Source organism: Eriocheir sinensis, chromosome 31 (assembly GCF_024679095.1).
Source record: "Eriocheir sinensis breed Jianghai 21 chromosome 31, ASM2467909v1, whole genome shotgun sequence".
NCBI lineage: Eukaryota > Metazoa > Arthropoda > Malacostraca > Decapoda > Varunidae > Eriocheir > Eriocheir sinensis.
The window spans coordinates 1,425,698-1,449,681 of record NC_066539.1 but is presented as its reverse complement, the minus strand read 5'-3'; the positions used below and the strand labels follow the sequence as shown (position 1 = coordinate 1,449,681).

Here is a 23,984-nt window from a genome sequence, read left to right as displayed (position 1 = left end):
ACAAGATTTGTGAATCTGAAGTCAACATTGATAGTTTGATCAATAGTTCGTAGTTTTTACCGCGGGCCATTAGCACGCAGTTCTGTGAATCTTGCCTCAGCACGTGTGAACACAATCATTCAACTGAGACAGTCTAAAGGTGAGGTCACACACATTATATTTTCTCAGGAATTTTGTACAGATATTCAAAGGCAGCTGCATTCCATGGGAAACTCATCGAAATTCTAGACAGAAGCTTGGTCACCAGTATGTCAGTTATTTTCTCAAGGTCGGTAAGTTGTGGTCACAAGAAGAAGAAGAGCGTGTCAGCTGATCGGTTCAGTAGCTATCCACATGTTTATTCCAGTACCACAATGAGTTCCGGGAGCTTGGATTGATTGATTGGGGCATTCTGTTCTTGGCGCCGAACGATAACTAAATAAACTACAGTCAAACCTCACCATTTGTGCACACATGGGCGGTCTGAAGGTGTGCAAATGGTGAACTTAATAACCTATAGGGAAAAATACAGATGGGCAGTCATGGCCCAAAACCCCCCTACCAGCAAAAAAAAAAAAAAAAAAAAAAAAAAAAAAAGGGTCTGCTTGCAGGAAACATATACTCACGGCCAATCTCTCACTTTTTTCTTCCACTGTCCACCTTCTTAATCACTTCCACCTGTGCTATGGTCATCATCGGGTTCTTCCGGGGTTTAGGCTTCGATGACGCTGCGTGCAGCATGATGGTGGTGCAAAGGTGAGGCAGAAAACATTGAATAATCGCAGTCACCACGAGACGAGGAGAGGCGATTGGGTTATAGCGAGAAACGACATGTTGTGTACGTTGGCAGTGTTCTTCACTGGTGTCAGAGGGCGCGCGGGTGGTAGACAGCTGTAGCTCGCCAGCGGATGCCATTTTGCTGCCAGAACAGCTAGTAACGTCCTCAAGATCAGCGGACGCCATTTTGCTGCCAGAACAGCTAGTACACGTCCTTAGAAGATCAACAGACATCATTTTGCTGCCAAAACAGCTAGTAAACGTCCTCAGAAGATCAGCAGACGCCATTTTGCTGCCAGTGAGACGCCGTTACCATAGCGGCGAGGTGCGCAAATGGCAAGACCACCTGCGCAAATGGTGGGATGATGGTCGCAAATTAAGGCCGCGCCAATGGTGAGGTTTTACTGTATAATATAAAACTATAAAAAAATATCGGTGAATAATTAAAAACATGATAAAAATACAGTCGTCCCTCATATGGTACGGTTTCGCTCTTATACGGATTATCAGGGAAGATTTTTTTGAGGATTTTTAAATTTCCCGCTCGTCACACCAAGTAGCCATGGCGTGAGTGGCAACACTGTTCTACCAAAACACCTGTTGAAAGCACCCCAAAGCGTTCGCGATAGGTGTTCACCTTGCAGAAGAATTCAGATTTAGGAGAAGTTACGTTTTGGGATGAATTACGTTGCAGTAGGGAAAGCATATCACCTTAATGAGAGCAGTGTTCGATGTATCTATCATCTTGGTCTTGGTCTTGGTTCGGGAGGTAGTTGTCCCTTTCGGTCCTAACTACAGATAACTCTCGATTTACGCGAGTTTGGTTTACGCGTTTTTTAAATAACGCGGGGTCTAAAATCCAAATAAATGTTTAATTTACACGTTTTTTCACTCATACGCGATATTTTATGGAGTGGCCACCAGATGTCTCACACAACTGGACTCACACGGTGCTGCGGCCACTTCAACAAAAATACAGTACCCACGCTGCCACGCTACTCAACAATAGGGGTGGACAGGTACCGGTACCAGTACTAATGGTATCAGCTATACGGTACGGTACCGGTACCAATACTAGCCAGTCGCTCATGGTGTCCCTCATTTCTTCTTCACACAAGTGAGGCTGACTGAGTGCCTGAGTGGATATTCTCTCTCTCTCTCTCTCTCTCTCTCTCTCTCCACTGAATGAAGTGAATAATTTTTTTTCGATAGAAACTCACCTCTTGTTTGATTTACATTGTTTTTGATTTACGCGACCTCTTCAAGGACAAAATACTCACGTAAATCGAGTTACCTGTACAGCCTTTGAAATGACTTACTCCCTCTAGCAGCAGTAACTGCCAGTGCTCCATGAGCGCTGTAGGAGTGGAGATAAAGGCCGTCCTATTACTAAGCCTCATCATTGCTATGGTAACAGCGTCTCACTTGCAGCAAAATGGCGTACGCTGATCTTCCTGGTGACGTTTAACATGCATTACTAGCTGTCTTGGCTGACGAACTCCTTACAACAGAAGATGAAAAGGAAGCTGCAGTGGTTATGGTGGCACAGAGAGGTGAAATGCAATGGAAACACTTATATGTGTTTGTTTGGGCTGCCATATTTGCTGATGATGTCATCACAGCACGAGGTGCTCCATCTCTCAAAGCCGGGAGCCAGCGGACTTGCCGAGTTGGGAACTCATGCTGCCGCGTCACACGTTTGAGAGCACTTGGGACGTTCTGAGAGTCCCGATTCCCTCTCTCAAACGCAGCCCAGGTGTGTTTCTAAGGGGGGCACTAATTTTATACGGATTTTCGAATAGTACGGGGATCCTGGGTCCCTAACCCCCGTACTATTTGAGGGACGGCTGTACTCAATACAAGATCAATAAAACCTACAGGAGGTTGAGGACGCCAACCTCCTGTAGAAAGCCATATACGTCATGTCCCGGGGAGAGTACCTTCTCCCCCAGCACCAGAGAGAGAGAGAAATTCCCATCTCCACCTCGACACCAGGAGAGGTACTGCTCTCGCAGGTCCCCCAGACTGGGGCACTCGACCAGCAAGTGCCGAACAGTCAGGGGGACCAAGCAGTCATCACAGTACGGCCGGACTCCCTGGGACACGAGGAAGCCGTGTGTATGTTGAGTATGACCCACCCTAAGGTGGGCAAGGACAGTCTCCCTCTTACGACTCCTAATATGGGAATACGACCAGGGACACACAGCCCTGGTCGTGACCTTCCCCATCTTTGTCGTGGCAAGCACAGCCTCCCACCCGCACTGCCACACCCTCTGGAGTGCAGACCGCACGGTGGGATATGACTCCCTAAATGTGAAGGAGGACGTGAAGCAGCGGCCCACGCCACCTCATCGGCCTCCTCGTTACCAGGCACAGAGACATGGGCAGGTACCCAACATATATTTATTTGATGGCCACACCTTTAGGTTAGAACCAGCCAGCTAAAAACTTCTAAAACTATAAGGTAGGTACTCCTAAAATCTTTTCTTGCGGAAAGGGCTGCCTGTGACAGTAAAAATACCAACAGGCAAAGTGAAGATGGTGCGAATTGCTAAAAGAATGGCAGATAGTTCTGCGGTAAAAATTGAACCTAGAGCAGGTAAAGTTCTGGAACGGGAAAAGTCTGGAAAGACAGCTCCAAATCCAATGCCAGCATTGGATTTGGAGCCGTCCGTGTATACTGGTACAGATGTGACGTGACTAGCTGTGTGGGACAGGAAAAGCTGTCGAGCAGTTCCCGTCGAGATACTTGCTTTATTAACCCCTTCACTACGGTCGGGCCAAAACAGCGCCCCGCGCTGTATCCGAGATCGCCGCACACACCAAATTTCAAATGTCACTATTGAATATAACAAGTTTTCAGTCATAAACTCAACATAATCATCATGTATTATATATGAAAAGATGCAGAATTAAATGGTGCACATAAAGAAATTCACTACGGCCGGGCCAAAACAGCGCCCCACACGCCAAATTTCAAATGTCGCTATGGAATATACCACGTTTTCAGCCATAAACTCAACATAATTATCATGTATTATATATAAAAACATGCAAAACTAAATGGTGCACATAAAGAAGCATAAATAAATTGATAATTTTGAGATGTAAGCATAAATATAAAGATAAAATAACTCGTATATTGGCTAAAGCGAGTCAGGACGCAGTATGCGCATCCTCGGATATGGTACGGGGCACGCAAGGACGCAGTATACGCGTCCTTGTGTTGAAGGGTTAAAGATGAAGTACCGACAGAAATGTGTATTTGGAAACTCCCATGGTGTGATGGGGGGTATATGATAGACTGCTAAAGGGAAATATGGTAGTGAGAGGTCCCCAGTGATATTCCGGATATGGAAACCAAAGGGGCGAGGTAGGAGAGGTTTGTTTCTGTATATTATATCTACATTGGTATTTAGGGCAACAGTGTAGGCAGGGTTGTTCGGTTGGTGTTGTAGTCTGTACCAGTACTTAATTAGAAGTCCATCTCTATGTACGTCTAAGGGTGGCACTCCAGCGTCAACTAAAAGACTTGATATGGGGGATGATCTAAAGGCACTTGTTGACAGTCGGACTGCAGCGTGGTGGACTGCATCAAGTGTGCGGAGGCGGGCGGTTGTTGCAATGCGTATACTTTGCAGCCATAGGACAGTCTCGACCTGATGAGTACCTGGTAAAGTCGTAGGAGCTTGGAGTACGTAACCAGGTTGAGCAGGTCTTGGAATTGTCTCACCCAAGCGTAACCACTGCCTCATTGTGTCTGGGTCCTCACTGCTATGTTCTCGTAGCACTTAACGGTAGCAAGCTGTAACACACTCTCTCTTGGTCTCCAAGATAACCATTCATGAACTGACAAATGCTTTCCTTTAATTTTTTTCCTTCCTTCAGCAACACCACAAAGCAACCGCTTCAAAGTCTGGATCCTTAGTTAGTTTTGCTTTTCAGCTGATATATCCTAGAATGCAACAGTCCTCCGTGTGACCAAACTTAAGGATAAATTTGAGGCAGAAAATTGTCAGATTATTTCGGTGAAAAATTCTAGAAAAACTATCTTGTGTGACCACGGCTTTAAGCTGCTGGTGTCACACTGGGCCTTTTCTCCAATCATGTTGGCAATAGGGGCAACTGGCAACTCCAACTTTTCCAGGTTTCCGGGTAAGCATCACACACGGCCAAGGTTGGTTGACTGTATTTATAATGTAAACAAAGCAGTTGCCCAGTCTCAACATGGTGCCATCTGCTAAAGTGCGGCTTGTGCTACGTTACCCAAGTTATGGACTTGTTGCTACAGTTAAATGAAAGGAAGCAGCGGTTGTGGGCATGATCATGGCTTCAAAGACGGGAGGACAGGAGTGTCAACGCAAACCTCGTCAGAGAACTGTGCTGTGAAGACAGAGTCCTACAATTTTTATAGAATAGAGAAGAGCTCACAGATAAAAAAAAAACAAGACACCATTGAAAAGAGGCGGCCAAGATCTATAAGATTCGGGTTGGTATATTATTTCATATGTGCTGTGTAGAGTCGATAAAACTTGTTGTACTATTGAGCTTTTTCCTGCACTACATGCGCATGGCCAGCCTCAGGAGGCAACTGAGGATGGTGCTGGGCAGGATAGTATTGCCAACTGAAATAGTTACAACTATTTGTTCCAATAATCAATAAGGTGATTGGTGTAGCTATGCAAAAATGCCGCAATATTGGACGAGAACATTGGCCAGTTACTTGTCCGTATATTTTACACTCTAGGCTGATATGATTTTCCACCAAATTTAGTGGAAAACCCACTGAACTGACAATGCTGTGGGGTGAGAAATAGTGTTGGAACACTCTCATACGCGGGAAATTTGAGTGCAACTGGAACTCGCAGCAAGGATTTAGCACCACCGGCAAGTTACGCTAGTCCTCGCTGCGAGGATTTAGCAACAAAAGGGTTAATAACTAACCAATATATTAGTGTTTCAACCATTATCACTGGAAGAAACTGAAGACAAAAAATTATATCACAAAAATCTGGATCAAAAGAAAAAAGAAAATTCACCAAAACTAAAAGACTCAACAACGCCAATCAAGAACAAGGACCATAAGTGGGAGCCGTTACAAAGGCAATCCCATGCCTACTACTGGACTGGACTGGACTGGGACCACAGATATTTCTTTAGATAATTCTTGCTTCACTTCATCCAATTTTTTAACAATATTGGTAGCCAGAGGTGCTTCATGCAAGCATGGGGTGTAAATCCAATTGATTCTAGGTATATTATCCTGCTTGATTCCTGTCAAATTAGCACATTTCACATGACACCACTTAGGACACAAACAGCATCCAATCCATTTCTCGCCTGTGAATTCCTCACAAACATAACACAAATCCCCCAGGCCCGTGGCCCTGACAGCCATGTCGACACTTTGTGTGGAGCTAGAAACAATACACATCCGCTCAGGACCATGACTACTCACTATGTTTTCTTGGAGTGAGTTCCATGTATTTACGACTGTATGTGAGAGTGTGTTGTGTTTGTGTTTTGTTGTATCTGTTTGTATATTTGTTAGGAGTGGCCATTTCGGGTTGTGTTTGTGGTTTGGAAGAGTACAGTCAAGTCGCGTATGGCGCGGTTAATTGGTTTTGAGCAACAGCCGCGCCATAGGAAACCACGTCATAGGAATAACTAAACCTATGGGGAAAACACAATTTGGTTCTGGCCCTTGCCATTTTGCCCCACCCACACCCATTTTTTTTCTTTTTTCGTTCGTTCTAGCCCGCGTGCACCAGTAGGCATTATCTGCCTTTTGATGTTGTTCAGTCCGACCCCACGCTCACCACCTTATCCACTCAGCCACCACCAACACTCACTTTTTCACTCAGTACGTATGCTCGTACGTCAGTGGGCGAATCTTGCCCGTGGGTTTCCCTACAGGCTTGCAAGCCATTATGCAGCACGTGAGTGGTAAGCGAGCTGACTCCTTGCAGTGCGGGGGCCGGGGGGTTAACTAGAAGTGTACTCGTCAGGTCAGGACTGGGAACCCGCCGCACCGCCGCCCGCCCAAACAACACCCAATCCCGCCCAGCCATTAACTTTCCCCGCCAACCCAAAATCGACAAAAATATTATTTGGCACGCATATTAATGCAATAATTAGTGGTGACCAACCACTTTCGAATATCTCTCTCTCTCTCTCTCTCTTGTTAGATTCTTTATACACGGTGTCTCTGATTTCTTCCCTTTTGGACTGGGCAGTGAGAAAGACAAGAGAAAGGAAAGGCTGTGGGAACACCAATTTAGATTTTTAAAAGCCAGTTTGCCAGCAGGCTGATGTGCAGAAGAGGCCTACTGTAGATTTTAGTAGGCTAGTTAGCCAGACGCTTTCTTTTTTGCCTGCCAGAATAGACAGTTGGGCCAGGTCCACTTTACATGAAAAAAGGAGCAAAGGAGGGGGAAAAGATTGACAGGAAGAGATGCGGAGCGGTCGGGGAGTGCATGACTGTGACTTGGAATTTGAGTGAGGGGCACGGCAGCCGACTGCGAACGTTCTTCTTGTCTACATCTATAAATTTTGGCTATATGATCATTCTGATAGTGAGGATAATTTGTAACTTACTGAATACAAAAATGTGCGAAGAGAGAGAGAGAGAGAGAGAGAGAGAGAGAGAGAGAGAGAGAGAGAGAGAGACGGGATAGAAATCCTCCCAAAAACCAACCCAACTGCCACTATGAGATTTTCCCTCTCGGAAAAAAATCCAACCTGGCAACTCTGAGCTCGTTTGGCCAGGGGAGACCACGAACCGCCTCACAGATGGTTTTACCCGCGTGATCTGAACATACAGTTCTGAAACCATACCGTGTCATAGGAAACTGTGCTTTACGAATCCGCGTCATACGCGACTTGACTGTACGTATGTGTTTATCAATGTTTTCAAAGTCACTCATTATTTTTAAAACTTTTATCAAGTCCCCTCTCTCTCTCCTATCTTCAAGTTTGGGCATTCATGGACTAATGTAAGTATTAATTTCATAAGAGGTGGCTACCCTCTCTTCAATAATATCCTGTTTGCATATACAAAGAACCCTCAAGCCGTCTTATAAAACCAAACATGCTGATTTGCATCAATAATATAACATACAAGCACACAAAAGACAAGCTTGTATCAAACAGTATACTGTCAGATCATAATTGAAAGATTTACACAGGGGTGTGGAGTCGGAGTCGATGGAGTCGGCTACTATTGGCCGGAGTCGGAGTCGGTAAAAATGCCCCCAACTCCGACTCCTTAACGTAATCATTTATCGTGTAATGTAGTTGTGAAGTTTTTTTCTTTTACATTATCTAGATGTTGTCTACATAGAGTACACGTAATTTGGATGTAAATACATGTAAGAAAGAGGACCTCAAGAGAGTCTACTGGCACTACAGGCAGCATCTAAAAAAAAATAATAATAAAAAAAAAAATTGCAATAGGAGGAGGGGCATGAGGGCCGGAGTTGGAGTTGGAGTCGGAGTCGTAACTTTAAAATTTCCCGGAGTCGAAGTCGGAGTCGGAAAAGTTTAACTCCGACTCCACACCCCTGGATTTATAGCCTTTCAAATACCTATAATTCATCTCAATGCACTTACATAAAATGACATCTGGCTCTGAAAGTGCCTATACATAAGGGATTTTGATATGTTGCATACAAATAACAGGGGTATATACAAAACATTCAAAATAGCCTAGCATTACTTTCAACACTTATTATATAATATTTCACATTGTTTTGAATATTAATCATTATTTACAAGCAGTAAATTATTAAAATAGCCTGCATTTGTACTTGCAGAGCCAGATGTCTTTCAATGTACCTGAAATGAGATGAATTATAGGTAAAGTTAAGCGCATTCCAAAACATGACTATGATAATGCCAAGTTTATTGAAATGACACCAGCAATCTTCAAGAAAGCACTCAAGACTCACTCATTCACTACGACGTTATGAACAAGTGCATCGAGGATTATTTTTTAGGCTAACATCATTATATTGTTGACAGCCCTGCGCTGGCAGTGGAGCGGGGCCTGAAACCTCATCAATGGTAAACATTAATATTGGGGGCACACGCTATAGCTGCATGTGGCCTCAGCGCTCATTTCAATCGCATTGGCCCTTGAAACTGTGGTGGGAGGGAGCCCATCACCCCATGGCACAGGGCCAGTGTGACATCCAGGTTACCGCAGAAAAAAGAAAAGCCATATGATCATTCGAGTATTATCTGACTATATTGTTTGATACAATCTTGTCTCTAATGTGTTTGTATGGTGTATCATTGATGTAAATCGGCCTGTTTGCGATATACGAGGACAGTTTTTCTGTATGCAAAAACAATCACATATATTTTTGGTATTATTCTAGTGTTTGCCCATACTCACCCCTCGCAACCAAAATTGGCTAGGGGGCCATTGAGACTTCGGGGAATGCGGTGGTAAGCATGAAATGCGTCGCAAATGCATAGTTTTTGAGTTATGAGGGGTTGAAAAATACCCTAGATGCAGGGAAATTCCTTACAATTACTTAGATGTAGGGAAATTTCATACATTCCGCGTTTTTTTTACAACGTACGGAAACCACGCAAGGTAATTATTGAAAATCACTCCGCACCTCAACGCCATTGCAATATGAGCAGCGTTGCCAACGATCCGGTTAGCAATGATACACTAGGTGAGACCAGGTCCACCACATGGTTATTTTTTTTTTTTTTTTTTTGGAACATGCACCTAATACTATTTCCGATGGTACACTAGGTTAGCGATGGTACGCTTAGTTAGCCATTAGCCCACGCATGTGAGACCAGGTCCACCACGCGTGGTTATTTTTTTTTTTAGAATACACACCTTTACCTAATACTATTACTGATGGTACGCTTGGTTAGCGAGGGTACGCTTAGTTAGCCATTAGCCCATGCGTGGTTATTTATTTTTTTAGAACACGCACCTTTACCTAATACTATTACCGATGGTACGCTTAGTTAGCCATTAGCCCACACATGTGAGACCAGGTTGTAAAGTTCGGTTGGAGTAGTTTAAATATGCTCCCCCACCCAAATACCCCGAGTTCACGCAGGTCCCCCAAGATCGTTGGGGGAAGGGGATTAATTCGGCTTCTTTACTTTTAAGTACTTTGTTTTTTTTACTATGATATATGGAGGCATATTATCGTATTCTGGAGGCGCGGAGTCAATATCCACAATCACCTTGTATACTGGGAATACGAGCCCGTGAAGCAAATTCAAAATCCGGTCAGTAAGGATTCACGTGTTCGAACAGCTCGGGCAAGAGGTTCGAGAGCCTGCACTTCCTGCACAAGCCGCAGTACTGTTAAAGGCACGGTGTTGGATGGATCCCGGCTGTCAGTGATAAACAATGAAGATACACTGTGTTTGGTGCCACGGACTCTACTTGGAGGACAGAAACCTTGCGATGAGGTGACAACCTACCAGAGAGAGAGGGCATGAGTGTAGTGGAGGTGTTTATGTGAGCACAGATGGCCACCGGTGCCACGCCAGATGGTGAGGTGACCATCATTTGGTTGGTTCACTATGCTTCTCTCCCAAAACAAGATTGGGGATCCACTGAGTGCATGGTTTTCGCATGGAAAACACTAAATTCGTCGCAAACGCTTATTTTAGTGGTGGTGGGAGGAAAAATTCCCTAAATTTTGGGAGTTTCCCTAGATCTAGGGAGTTTTTATCTCCCCCCCCCCCACTAAAAAAATACGCGAATGCGACGGATTTCGTGTCCCCCACCCGAAACCCTGCATTCCCATCAGGTCCCCAGGCTTGTTTGGGGGGGAGGGAGGAGTATGGGCAAACACTAGAATTTTACCATATTTTTGAAAAATTAGCTTAACCCCTTCACTGGTATGGCCAGGCCAAAACAGCGCCCCACGCCATATCCGAGATCACCGCGCGCACCAAATTTCAAATGTCACTATTGAATATAAGTTTTCAGCCATAAACTCAACATAATCATTATGTATTATATATGAAAACATGCAAATTAAATGGTGCACATAAAAAAACATAAATCAATTGATAATGTTGAGATGTAAGCATAAATATTGATATAGAGATAAAATAACTCATATATTGGCTAAAGCGAGCCAGGATGCAGTATGTGCATCCTGGGATATGGTACGGGGCATGCAAGGATGCAGTATATGTGTCCTCGTGTTGAAGGGGTTAAGAATTAATCACAACAGTTGATTTTTACGTATTCACGAATTAGAAATGCACAAGTGCCACATCTATCGAAATTCCCACTTTGTTGATGGACAGATGGAATGAAACAGATTTTGCAACATACATTTCAATGAATGAAAATAAATTATTATAACAGAAATTAGTCATTTGCAACAGAAATGGTGCTTAGAAATGTTGAAGAGTAGTTTGAGAACCATTAGAAAACAAATGTGAAGTTGGTGCAAGACTGGAGGCCCTATAACCATCTGGATCTGGATAATAATGTGCAGGACACCTATCAGGTGCATAACACACATAACATGGGAAGGTGCATATGGCTTTTGAGGCGGTGGAGCTTAACTACACATTTACCCAGTTTTATTTGCCATATAGCCAGGTGAAATTATAGATATTTACCAAATATTTACCCTAACCCCACTAGTTTAGGGATCTGGCCCCACTAAATGGAAGCCAGGAGTCATGGTTTATTTTCAGAATAATGCATTCATATTACCATGCAAGTGTGAAAACAATTATTTAAAACAATCTTAAAATTCTTGATACTGGCAAAAATTGTACAAGATATTGAGTGTTTGAACTTACCTGAACATAGAGCCTCAGAGCACTGTATCCACAGCTGCCCCGGCCTCCAATACGTTGCTCAGCCACCACAGGAGTTCGCGCAGGAGTAATATCATGCACCAAAATGTCATTAGTTAGTATTGGCACACCGGCTTCACCGCTAAAGTACACAACACTAAAATGAAAGAAATAAACAATTGATACATGTTCTAATATATTTTCAAACACTGTTGACTTTCTTTCCAAGTTAGCATTACATATATGACTTTTTGAAACCCGTTGTGAACGGGGGCTGGACAACCAGCACACAATACTTCCACTGTTACTCAACGGTTTGATCACATTCACTCGAGGCATGGGTAGTACTAATAGACTGCCAAGTTCATTTGTTACAGTCGAATCGAAAACAAACAAAAGGAAATCTCAATATTTCGAAATCCACGTACATATCATAGTCACGAAAGGATAGTCGAGGCGTACTAAGCACCTTGTACTCAGCTTTCTGCTGTACGAATATCAATAGCTACTCTTTATACCTCCCTTTCTCCCCAAATGAAGTTACTGTACGAGGAATAAGACCAACAACACTACCGGCGGCACTGTGGTAAACAAAGGTACTCAGACTGCCTGGCATGACAACAAATATGGCGGCCAAGCGGGCTTCCGGTGACGTCACATAATGAACATTTTCTATGATGTCAGAAAGTGGCACACTTACATATTTTTTCTTCGTCATTATGTATATCTTGCATATTATAATGTGTGAGTGCTAATAATGCGTTATAATTTTTTATTGACCCCATTGTGAAAGCCAAGGTGGCAAAAGGGATCAAGATTAATGATGAGAGCAAGAACCAACACGCTAAGTTTAAACTGGAGAAATGCATGGCTACTTAGGAAAGAGTGAGTGATGTCCATATATGATGACTGTGACAAGGAAACATTAGAACATTTTCTTTTAGAATTTACAGGATATGAAGATATAAGAAGCAAATTTAACTTACAACTAACTTCTCATAACACAGAAAAAATAATAGCAGAATCACTACTTTTTGGTGAACAAAGAATCAAAGATATACATTAAAGAAAAGAATATATTAAAACTATCTGGAAAACAAGACACAGAAAAACACAGGAACTGCAGCACAACTAAAGAAACAGCAGGCTATATAGTACGTGGGAGCTGATGCCAATTAAGGCTTAATATCCCACGCCTACTATATACTGAAATGAAGGGAATCCTTACAGATCGAGTTACATACAACTCTGTGGGAGTCCCACGATGACATATATATATATATATATATATATATATATATATATATATATATATATATATATATATATATATATATATATATATATATATATATATATATATATATATATATATATATATATATATATATATATATATATATATATATATATATATATATATATATATATATATATATATATATATATATATATATATATATATATATATTAATCTATACGCCAAGTAGGCCCACGCCATGGCGTAGGGCCCCAAGCACTGAGGGGCCCACAAAACCTGATAGACCCGACCCATAATGGGGTAAGGTGGGGTAAGTTGCCCCCCTTAAGGTAGATTGGCTGTTTTCTATAAGGTATCCCCTTCTTTTAAACTAGTAATATTAGACTAGCTTCCCTTTCTTCTGAATTTTTGTAACAAAAGGAACATCTGTTTTCATGAAAAATATATGAAACTAAATATTCAATTAATATGATAAAATATGTCCTTAATTTCTGTTGAATATTGATATCTGAAACAGTTAAAAACACCAACTTCCTTATAGTTTCAAACTCAAAAGTGTTCACTTATGGATGCCTTTCAAAAACTTAAACATGCAGAATGCACACCTGGAGTAGGTCTAGATCTGTATGTATGTCAAAACTGCGAGTCTGATTAGGCATTACAGTATTGCTATTTTTTTTATTTATTTATAGCAATGCTGTAATGCCTAATCAGACTCGCAGTTTTGACTTACATACAGATCTAGGCTAAGGTGACCAGATTTCTAAGACAAAATCCGGGGCCATTTTCGGTTCAGAGGCGTAAAAACCTCTAAAACATGTAGCGTTTTTGTCATTGAAAAACTAAAACGGGGACGCTGCCCTTACCATTCATGAAGCAGCATTCAAAAGTTTATCTCGCCCTATTTATCCTAAATTGCAAAGAAATTGAATAAAAATTCAATTGATTAACAATTTGTATGTTCTTGGAAGGCAGTCTTGCAAATTATGCAGTCCAAAGTTGTTTATCATTTCCTTAGTTATATACACTGTACAGTGCGAGTAGTACGGTGCGCAACTATACGTATTGTTTGGTCAACATTTTTTTTTTTTTCATTTTTTCCTTTATTCGAATTTCGGATCTTTCAGTCACAGTGAAAACCGGGGACATTTCCGGGGACAGCAGTAGCCGGGGACAGGTCACTGGAAACGGGGACTGTCCCCGGAAACCGGGTACGTCTGGTCACCCTAATCTATAGGCCTACTCCAGTTGTACATTCTGCATGTGACCAATTTCTACAACCCCGACATTGACCCATTTTTCTGAAGGTCTGCTATTAGCAAATGGTTCCCCACACACCAAACAAGGCCATTCATCCTCATCAGATGGAGTTTTTTTTCTTTGTTGATGATAATGGATGAGTTGCTGATAATAAATGAGAGCTCTGAGATAATTACACAAGATAACCCCACATGTGGGGTAAAAGGCCTCCCTGTGGGCAACTTACCCCAAAGGCACAGGGGGCCTCTTACCCTGGCAACTAATATATACACAAAATGTCACCATCTTTCCTACAAGTAAGTAGGCAGAGTATAATCACATGCAATATGGTCTAGACATCTTAGAGCAAGTATCCATACCCATCAGACTAACTCTACAGTTCTTTGTCGTTAATTAGGTATCATTAAAATCACTGAAAACTTACAAGAAATTAGTAAAAAAGAAGAAATGTCCCCTTGTGGCCAGAGAAACTGTCCATTGTTTACTCCAGTAGTTAAATCCTGTGAGTACATAGAGTTGGCGTTGCCTATTTGATCATGTGACTGGTTGAGAAAAGAAAGACAAAACCAAGGGGGGGCCTTTCACCACAGGGGGGCATCTTACCCCACCTTACCCTATTGGGCCCCCACATGATGGAAATCCCGGAAATGCCTGTAGCCTCAGGGAGATCAGTATATATATGCAATTCATTGGACTGTTGATCGAAATTTAAAAAAAATAGATAAAATAAAATAGCGAAAACTTGTTTGTGTTGGCAACACAAGTCAACAGTGCTTGCAATTTATTTGAACTTGTGCAGGAATTATATGCATGGATATTCAGTTGGATCAACAATTATATAAAGCGCTGGAATTTACTAACAAAGGGATTGTCACCAAATGAAAATGGTAGAATTCTAACCCTAAAATCATTATCTTCCACACGTTGTCATTTCCATTCTGAATCAGTGAAAGCACTGCATTTAAACTACTCTAGCATCTATGGTATGTTAAATGAAATTGCAGACAATGAGGAACTAAAAGATGCTCGACTTGCTGCATCAGTTTTTGCAGAGAAAATGAGCCTTCTTGAAAATGCACTATATGTGTGTTCTTTGGAACAAGATCCTCCAGCGCTTTCTGAGAGCTATAGCTTGCTCCTCTCCAAAGCACAAATACTGATATCAACATGGCTCAGGGCGGATCCAGAAAATCAAATTTGGGGGGGCCCGATGGTAAATTTTCATAATTTACCGACAGCTTCAAAACAGTGAAGACCAAGGGATAGTGATGCCGGTTCTTTAATTGCTTAAAATCCGCAGCTCCCGAGTAATCAACGTATATGTGACAAATGAAAGAAACAATTCAAATTGTACATCCGACCAGTGAAAAGGCAGGTAGAAATCATCACCATACGAGCATTCGAAGAAAACTAAACGTTTCTTTCGATTATGTAAGCAGCAATTAAGGGTGATCATAATACAGGTCATATATAAACTACAAACCTAATCTTTACAAAAAAAGTTAATATTTAAAATTAGACACTTACAGCTGAAGATAAAAAGGAATTCTAATAAGGCTTCTTGTACATGGGATTGAGGTAACACATTTGCAAAGATTGGCTGATCTAAAGAAATATGTTTACAAATTCCCAAGTATTCAACAAGTGCCTCATTAATTAAGTAAAAAGTAGTCGGCTCGACTGAAATGGGGATATCATAGTGGACACAGAGGGGGGCAAGTCCGTTCAGGTGCTCTTGGCCGACGGTGCTCCGCAAATATCCAATAGGTTTTCAGCCTTTTCAATGTTGAGAAAGACCTCTCGGCTTCCGCGTTGGAGACTGGATCGAAGCGTCAACAGAGTTTTCAAGAGAATGGCGTGATTGGGGAACATGCTAGGTGGTGCTGGCGTGTGCCTGGGCTTCTTTGATAGTTTGGAAGACCGGAACAGATAATGCCCAGCGCTCCGCTTCCGCCTTCACGAGTGTCAGGGATTCGATGTCGAGCTCGTAGAGCTTAGCCGCTTGAAGCACAGCCGCAACATTCGTTTCGGGGCCTTTGAGGAGTTGCTTGAGCTGAAGTGCGACAGGCACTGTGTTGTCGCCGAACCGACTCTTCAACTCAGCCAAGACGTGGTCCACGAACGGAATGTACACCGCCCGGCGGTATTACAGTACATTTGATCGCTGGGTCTGTCGTCCATAGAGTCGTGGCACAGGGATGGTGTCATGCGATGACCCCACCTGGACCAAAAGCTCTTCCGCTTTCATGAACACGTCGTGGAAATGATTCTCCGCATCTGCTCTGAACTTGGCAAAAATGGTCTCGATGCCACGAATCTAGGCTGACGTCAGCGAGTGCCCGAAAAAAGGAACGTTTTCTTTATTTTTTCTTTGGTGTGGGAAACTTTATTCTTTTACGAACGCAAAAGAGAGAGAGAGAGAGAGAGAGAGTTGTTAATTTGTACTCCTAGAGGAGGGCACGGGCTGGTGAGCCCGTCAGAGGATGTCGTCAGTTTTCGGAGTTTATCGAGGAGGTGGGAATTTTGCCACCACCTCTGCTAGGGTGGAGTCTTGGGTGAGGCTCACTCGCTCTGCTGCTGTATGGGGAGCTGTGTCGTCGTCCGGATGGAGCTGTGGGGTGGTGAAAGGGCACTCCAGAATGAAGTGCAGCAGAGGTTTCCGGGTAGCTTGCCAGCAGTGGGGGCAGGGTGGGCTATCCTTGTTTGCCACCTCCTCGTAGCAGGCAAACCCGAGTCTGAGGTGGCGGATGGAGGCAAGGATGGTGTTGGCCACTGTTGGGTGTGGTGTGGGGGAGCTGTACAATAGGCTTGTGGTGAGTGGCAGTGCTGTACCACGAGGCAGAGGCCGAGCCCTGAACCAGGGCGGCCTCGTGTTCTAGTCGGGTGAGTGAGAGGACCGCCTGGGATGCCTTGTTCTTAATGTAGGACAGGCTGGGGGCAAGGGGGAAGGTGATCTGTGGTAGGGACCGAGCTATATGGCAGCAGCACGGTCAGCCTTCTCGTTCCCTCTCAGACCAACGTGGCTTGGCACCCAGTCCAGGATGATGTTCTTGCCCAGTGAAACGAGGTTGTTGGCTTCATGGAGGATGGTGATTATGAGCCGAGTGTTGTCTCTGACGCTCTTAGCCTGCAGGACCTTGAGGGCTGACAGCGAGTCGGAGTGGATGAGGATGGTGGTGACGGCGTGACGCAGGGCACAGAGGATGGCTGCCAGTACTGCCTGCAGGATGGAGACTTGCGGTGGTAGGCGCCACAGTCTTGTCTGGGTTCCGCACACGAAGGCAGCCCCCACAGACCCATCGATCGGCGCCCAGTGAGCCATCGGTGTAGTAGTGGCTGGCAGTCCCGTCGTCCATGGAAGCCATGTGCTGCAAAGCCTCTTGGCGGAGGGTGATGGGGTGAGAGGCCCTAGGAGCTGAGGTGGTAGGGAGGCTCATCTGGAGTGGATCAGGAACCCAGGGTGGAGGGGAGTGGTAGTCAGGGTGTGGCAGGCCTGCGCCACTGCAGACAAGCCTCTCCACTTCCAAGTGACGGACTGCGTCGGCGGCATCGTGTATCCAGTCCCCGTCTGGAGTGGCTTGTGGTGGTCTCTGGAAGGCATGAAGCAGCTGTGTGGAGACTGTGCCGTGTGGTTGCTGCTTCATGAACTTCCCAACTACAGTGGATGTTTGGGCCAGGATGCGGTGGTGGAGTGATGGGAAGCCACTTTCCAGGCGAAGGTTGGTCAGGCGGGTCCATGGCGGGGCTCCTAGGATGACCCGGAGAGCGTCATTTTGTGCCACCTCTAGCTCCTTTGTGAGTGCAGGGGAGGGCGAACACAAGCAAGGAGCACAGTAGTCTATGATGGACTGTATGGCGTGTGTGTAAAAGGCGCGTAAGACACGATAGGATGCCCCCGTGTTTTGTTTGGACAGAGCTCGCAGGATGTTGGTGCGAGTTGCGACGCGCTCTCTTAGATAGCGTACCTGAGTGCCGAACCGAAGGTGACTGTCCAGCCAGACACCCAGGTACTGGTGGGTGGAAGTGTAGGCGAGGTCCTGGTTCGCTATTTGAAAGGGCCTTTCAGGGGGAGGCATGCCAACTGCCATGACCTTGGACTTCTCAAAGTTGATCTTGAGCACTAGTTCTGTGCACTTCCTGTTGAGCTGGTTGAGGGCGTGTGGAACTTGATGGAGACAGGTTCGGTGGTTCAGGACTAGGGCAAGGTCGTCGGCATAGCAGAGGAGCTTAGCCCCCTCTCCGTAGTCAACGCTCATCATTTCCTCCATGAGAACGTTGAACAGGAAGGGGCTGAGGATACTGCTTTGAGGTGTGTCGTTGACGTGGTCGAAGCGCCTCGAAACACGCCCCTGGAAGTGGACTTGCCCTCCGCGGCCATGGAGAAACTCTCTCAGCCACGCAAGGAGTCATCCCCCGATCCCCTTGCGAACAAGGGCAGAGAGGATTGCCAGAGGAGAGGCTAGCTCGAATGCTTTCTCCAAGTCCAGGAAGACAGCAATACCCCGGTCTCTTCGCATGTGGGTGAGGAGGGTGACTAGGCAGTCAGTGGCGCCTCTTTGTGGAAGGTACGCAAAGAGGGATGGGTGGAGGTCAGCCGTTCGCCACTGTAGGCGATGGAGTGCCATACGTTCTGCTGTCTTCCCTATAATAATAAACAGCTGAGCAGCGAGATTGGGCGCAAGGAGCCGGGATCTTTGGGTTTTGGGATGGGCTGAATCATTGCTGTCTTCCAGGCTTGGGGGATGCGGCTTTCTGACCAGAAGAGGTTGATAAGGTGTAGTATGGTGCTCTCGCCCTTTGAACCAGCATGTCTAAGCATGGAATAGGAGATTCCATCTGCTGTGTAGCCACCACGTTTGAGGCAGCCCTTCAGTTCCTGCATGGTGAAGGGAACGTCAGCTGCATCAGGAGTTGTGCAGGCTTCCTCCACAAGAGCTGCCCTTCCTGATGCCAGAAGTTCCTGCATCTCCCTGGCAGGAGGCCACAGGTCGTAAGGGTGTGGAGATGAAGGTGAGGTCGAGTCGCCCGCCCCTGATGTGAGTTGTCTGAGAGGTGTCGTTCAGTAAAGCTACTCCTCGTGCTTCTTCCAGCAGCTCTGCGATGTGGCGGCTTGCTGTGTTGGGTGGAGAGGGAGACTCTAAGTGAGGGTGGTGGCCGTTGAAGTCTCCCCCTATGAAGGTTGGTTCTTCGCTGGCTGCTGGGAAGAATACTCCCAATTCAGGTGTAGACTGAGGTGGCGCATAGATGTTGAAGAGGGTTAGTTGAGTCGAGTGCAGCTGAATGACCACGCCTTCCAACCGGTCGTCGCAGTGAGGTGGTGCTGCTAGCTCCTGGCATGCTATGTGATGTCGTACAGGAATGGCACACCCACGAGAGGCCTCATTTATTCTGGGCAGTAGAGAGAGAGAGAGAGAGAGAGAATATTATAGGTTAGCGTTTCCCCTCTGGCCCTCTCGTAAAAAAAAATACACAACCCGAAGAACTCTCTCTCTCTCTCTCTCTCTCTCACACACACACACAAACACACACACACACACATGCACACACACCTACTACACACACAAAACACACACACACACACACACACACACACACACACACACACATACCTACTACACACACAAAACACACACACACACACACACACACACACACACACCTACTACACACACAAAACACACACACACGCACACACACACACACGCACAGACAGACAGACAGACATTTTTAATCTTAGACATTCTTTAAAATCTTTAAAGTCGTAAAGCGATCGAAGAAAATATGAATTTGTACAGCTGGCAACACTCCTCTGACGTGTATCTCACAAAATGTTCCTAAAATTCTTTCCTAGTTGTCTCGCCGTACACCACATGGTTTGCTCCCCCTCAAATATTCACCAAATTCCTTTGTTGAAGGGAAGTGTAAGGTTACTCTCATAAAGTTATTAAGGCAATAAGGCAATAGATGTAATGTTGGCACAGCTCCAGGCTTGAATCGCACTCCGGCCGCAGGCACTGGTAGTCCAATACGTTCGTACTTCAGATTTCTTTGAAATGCAGATGTATGAAAAGGCAAGCTGCATATTCTGACGTTTTGAGAGGTTATATCGTCTCTTCCACACAAATAAAGCCATTTTTTACGTGTTTCTCTGTCTTTTGGTAAATTATAAAAACTGTAGTTTGACCGTCCTGAACGATGCTTGTTATTGCAGCCAACTACAACACAGTGAGGCATTTTAAAAGAGAAAAATTCAGGTCATGGGGAGCGAGCGACGGAAGCCGATTTGAAACGATCACGTGAGGTGCTCTTCACAGACTGACCTAGGTTCGCGGGTCGGACCCCCCGAGCTCTGGTTGACGTCACGGCTGCGCAGAATCTACAAATTTTGGCTGGGCCATGAGCAAACCCTGTCTTCCTTTGACCCTGGCTGACTCTCCATCTTTTCTCTGAAGAGTTCGGCTCGGCTCGAGAGTATGCGCCAATATACACTCCACTACAACCAGTCCAACGAGAAATCGGGGATCACGTATGGCGATGAGAAGGAGCCCAGCGGTGGCGTCAAGTTCTTCCTCGAGAAAAAACAGCGATGACAGGCAGAAATTCAACGAAAATCAGTACTGCGTCATATGCCTCTCAATCCACCTGGTGGGGCACAGGAAAACAAGCTTTTCGCGCTTGGCCGAGGTTAGCTTGACAACCTCTGTGAAGCGAAGGTTGCGCATATTCGAAGAATGAACGAAGTTGTACACCTCGGTCAGTGTTTGAAGAGCGATCTTCACTTCCTTGACGTCATACGCTTTCGTCAGTACTAGATTCAGCCGGTGGTTAAAGCAGTGGATTGGCTTGGCCAGGGTGTACTTCTTCATGAGTACTGCCGCACACCCTTTGAATTTTCCCATCATGGCACTTGCTCCATCGAAACCAAGTCCCCTGCACTTGGCCACGTCCAATCCGAGGTCTTCAACGGTGCGCCTTTACCGGTGAGGTCTTGGGCGTGCACAAAGGCAAGGAAGTCTTCCCTGATTGATTGATTGTTTATTGTTGCAGATAAACAACAAGGGAGAAGGGAGGACTTTATTTCCTCTTCTAAGTGCCGAATGATGATAGTGGCCTGCACAAAAATTCACTTTCTGTTTGCATGTGAGGAATGAGGTCACAAAGATTTTTTTCCTAGGCCTTTAAATCTTGCTCTATAATATTTAATATTTTTGGACCCTTCTTTTTTTGTATTAAATCAACTCTTTTATCACTCATTAATTGCTCAATAAATGATCTCACCGTCTCGTATTCCTGGTAGCGTGATCGTTATTGGAGGCTGGTGTTCGGGGATAAACAAGGGAAAAAGAAAATGTACATTTATTTAAAATTAAATTAAAGTAATTGCCTTACGCAATGGATACAACATATGACAAACGACATGCCTTAAACATAATACTACAATATGTGCTCAGTTGTTGCCAATAATAACAACTCGTCGTTCCACAAGCAGTGGTTTGTATCTCTCTGCTTACATCACAATCATTATGTACTCTCCTCACAATCCTACTACACATTCCTACAGTATAAATTTTCCCATCCAAAATTGAGTTCAGGGTCAAAGAAGGCTTCAAAATTTCTTGCATAAATATATATATGGCTAATTAGTAATTACATAAAGATTATTTACAAAATTATGTGGATTAATTTAGTACCTAATACTACTAATACAAAAAGGTTTTCTGGGAAGAAGTTAAGCAAGAAATGGGTGCTGAAAGACAATTCTAGCATGAAAAGGAGAGTGGTGTGCTTGTGAGAAGGAGTGAGGAGATAACTGGATCATCCTGAAACTCACTACACACACCACAATTAAGACACATCACAAAAAATACTTTCTAGTAGGTACATTCACAGCCATTGTCACTTTAACACCTGAGCTGGGCTCTCCGTTTTTCTAAGCTTTTCAATTTTTTACCAATTCATCGTCCATAGCCACCTCACTATCCCCATACCTGCCTTCCCCGCCCCTCCTTGTTCCCATCTTAATGGCCCCGAACTTTCTTCTGATGAGAGTGTGAGGTCAGCCCCTGAGGACAGGTGACTCTCTCTCTCTCTCTCTCTCTCTCTCTCTCTCTCTCTCTCTCTCTCTCTCTCTCTCTCTCTCTCTCTCTTCCCCTGTGCCCCTCACTTATTTCCTTTCTACAATCAGTAACAACCCAAGAAAGAAAAACAAAGAAAGAAAAAGAGAAATAAAAAGTAATAAAGAAATAAAGAGAGACAAAGAAAGAAAGAAAGACTGAAAAGAAAGAAAGAAAAAAATATATAGAAAGAGAAAGAAAGAAAATGAGAAAGAATAATATCAGAATGAAAAATATATAGACAGAAAGAGACAGTGACAGGAAGAGAAAATGAAAAAAAGAGGGAAAGATTGAGAAAAAAAAGAGAACAAAAGTAAGAGGAAGAAAAAAATATATAGAGAAAGAAAGAAAGAATGAGAAAGGAAATGAGAAAGAAAATTAGAATGAAAAAAATATATAGAAAGAAAGAGACAGATAGGAAGAGAAAAAAATAGAAAGATTGAAAGAGGAAGAAATAATGAGAAAAAAGAGAATGAAATTGGAAAAAAGAAAGAGAAAAAGAAGAAAAAAAGATAAAGAAAGAGAAACGGATCGAAAGAAAGAAAAGAATGAGAGAAAGAAAGACTGATCTTGATGAGTAATGCGCATGGCACCCGTACAGGTGATTTACATAGATTTACATAGAAAATCAGACCACACAGACCCCAAGGTCCAGACTAGGCAGCCTGTCCTTAAACTTAAGTGATTCTACATTAATCAGATGGCTCCAAAAACGTTGCATTTCAACTCGTTAATATTAACTTCAAGGAAGTGATGGTCGAGCTTGTTTTTGAAGGAGTCAATTGTGTTACACTGGACCACTGACGGTGGGAGCTTGTTCCATTCTCGCACTACAACATTGGTGAAGAAAAATTTGGTGCAGTCTGAATTTACTTGTCTACATTTGAATTTTATGCTATTGTTCCTCCTTCGCAAAGTGTCATCGATCATTGACAATTTTGTTGTCTACATTCGTGAAACCATTAAGTATTTTAAAACATTCGATCAGTTTTCCTCGGAGGCGACGTTTCTCAAGAGAGAACATGTTAAGGGTGGAAAGCCTTTCTTCATAGGATTTGTTACATAAGGAGAGAGAGAGAGAGAGAAAGGATGAAAGAAAGACAAATAAAGAAATAAAGATAAAGAGACAAAGAAAGAAAAAGACAGAAAGATAAAAAAGAAAGAGAAAGAGAAACATAGAAAAAAAAGAGTAGTGAAGTAATTGAGACAAAGAAATAAATAAAGAAATAAAAAAATATAGCAAGAAAGAAAAAAAGAAAAAAAATGAGAAAGAAAGAATTAGAATAAAAATATATACAGAGACAGGAAGAGAAAAAGAGAGGGAAAGATAGAAAGAAAAAGAAAGAAAATGAGAAAGAAAAAAAGAGAGGAAGAAAGAAAAAGTAATAATGAGAAAGAAAGAAAGAGCCTCGATCCTCTTCTTAATCCACACTCTTTCTATTGTCCCCTGGGATGTGCAGGTGTGTGTAGGAAGCATGGAAGGTAGAGGAGGGAAGGGTGGGATGGGGTGGGGTCGCGGTGACAGGCTCAGAGCGAACTTCAAGGGAAAGGCTGAGGAAGTGGGAATCTGCCTCCTGTTCAGCTTAAAGTGTAAAACAGATAACGGCCCCGACTGTACACACTTCCCTGGTTTTCCAGGGATATATGTAGACAGCATCACAAGAAACAAAGACTCTACAGATGTGCGCAGACATACAACACAACAAATAATTGGATGGCCTAAAAAATACACCAAAAGACACTTACCAAAAACATAAAATTTGCCGAACACAAACACGTAGCAACCT

The 23,984-nt window shown here is 43.8% G+C and overlaps 1 protein-coding gene across 1 annotated transcript in view; it reads right to left on the bottom strand.

The window, feature by feature from the left end:
- The window catches only part of LOC127005783 (poly(A) polymerase type 3-like), a 179,000-nt gene extending 166,846 nt beyond the window's left edge, over positions 1 to 12,154 (bottom strand). Inside the window, exons 1-2 of the mRNA XM_050874885.1 lie at positions 11,991 to 12,154; positions 11,566 to 11,719 (exon numbers count right to left, since the gene is read on the bottom strand). The gene's annotated coding sequence lies outside the window, so the exon portion shown is untranslated. The remainder of the gene's footprint in view (positions 1 to 11,565; positions 11,720 to 11,990) is intronic.
- Positions 12,155 to 23,984: the final 11,830 nt, after the last annotated feature.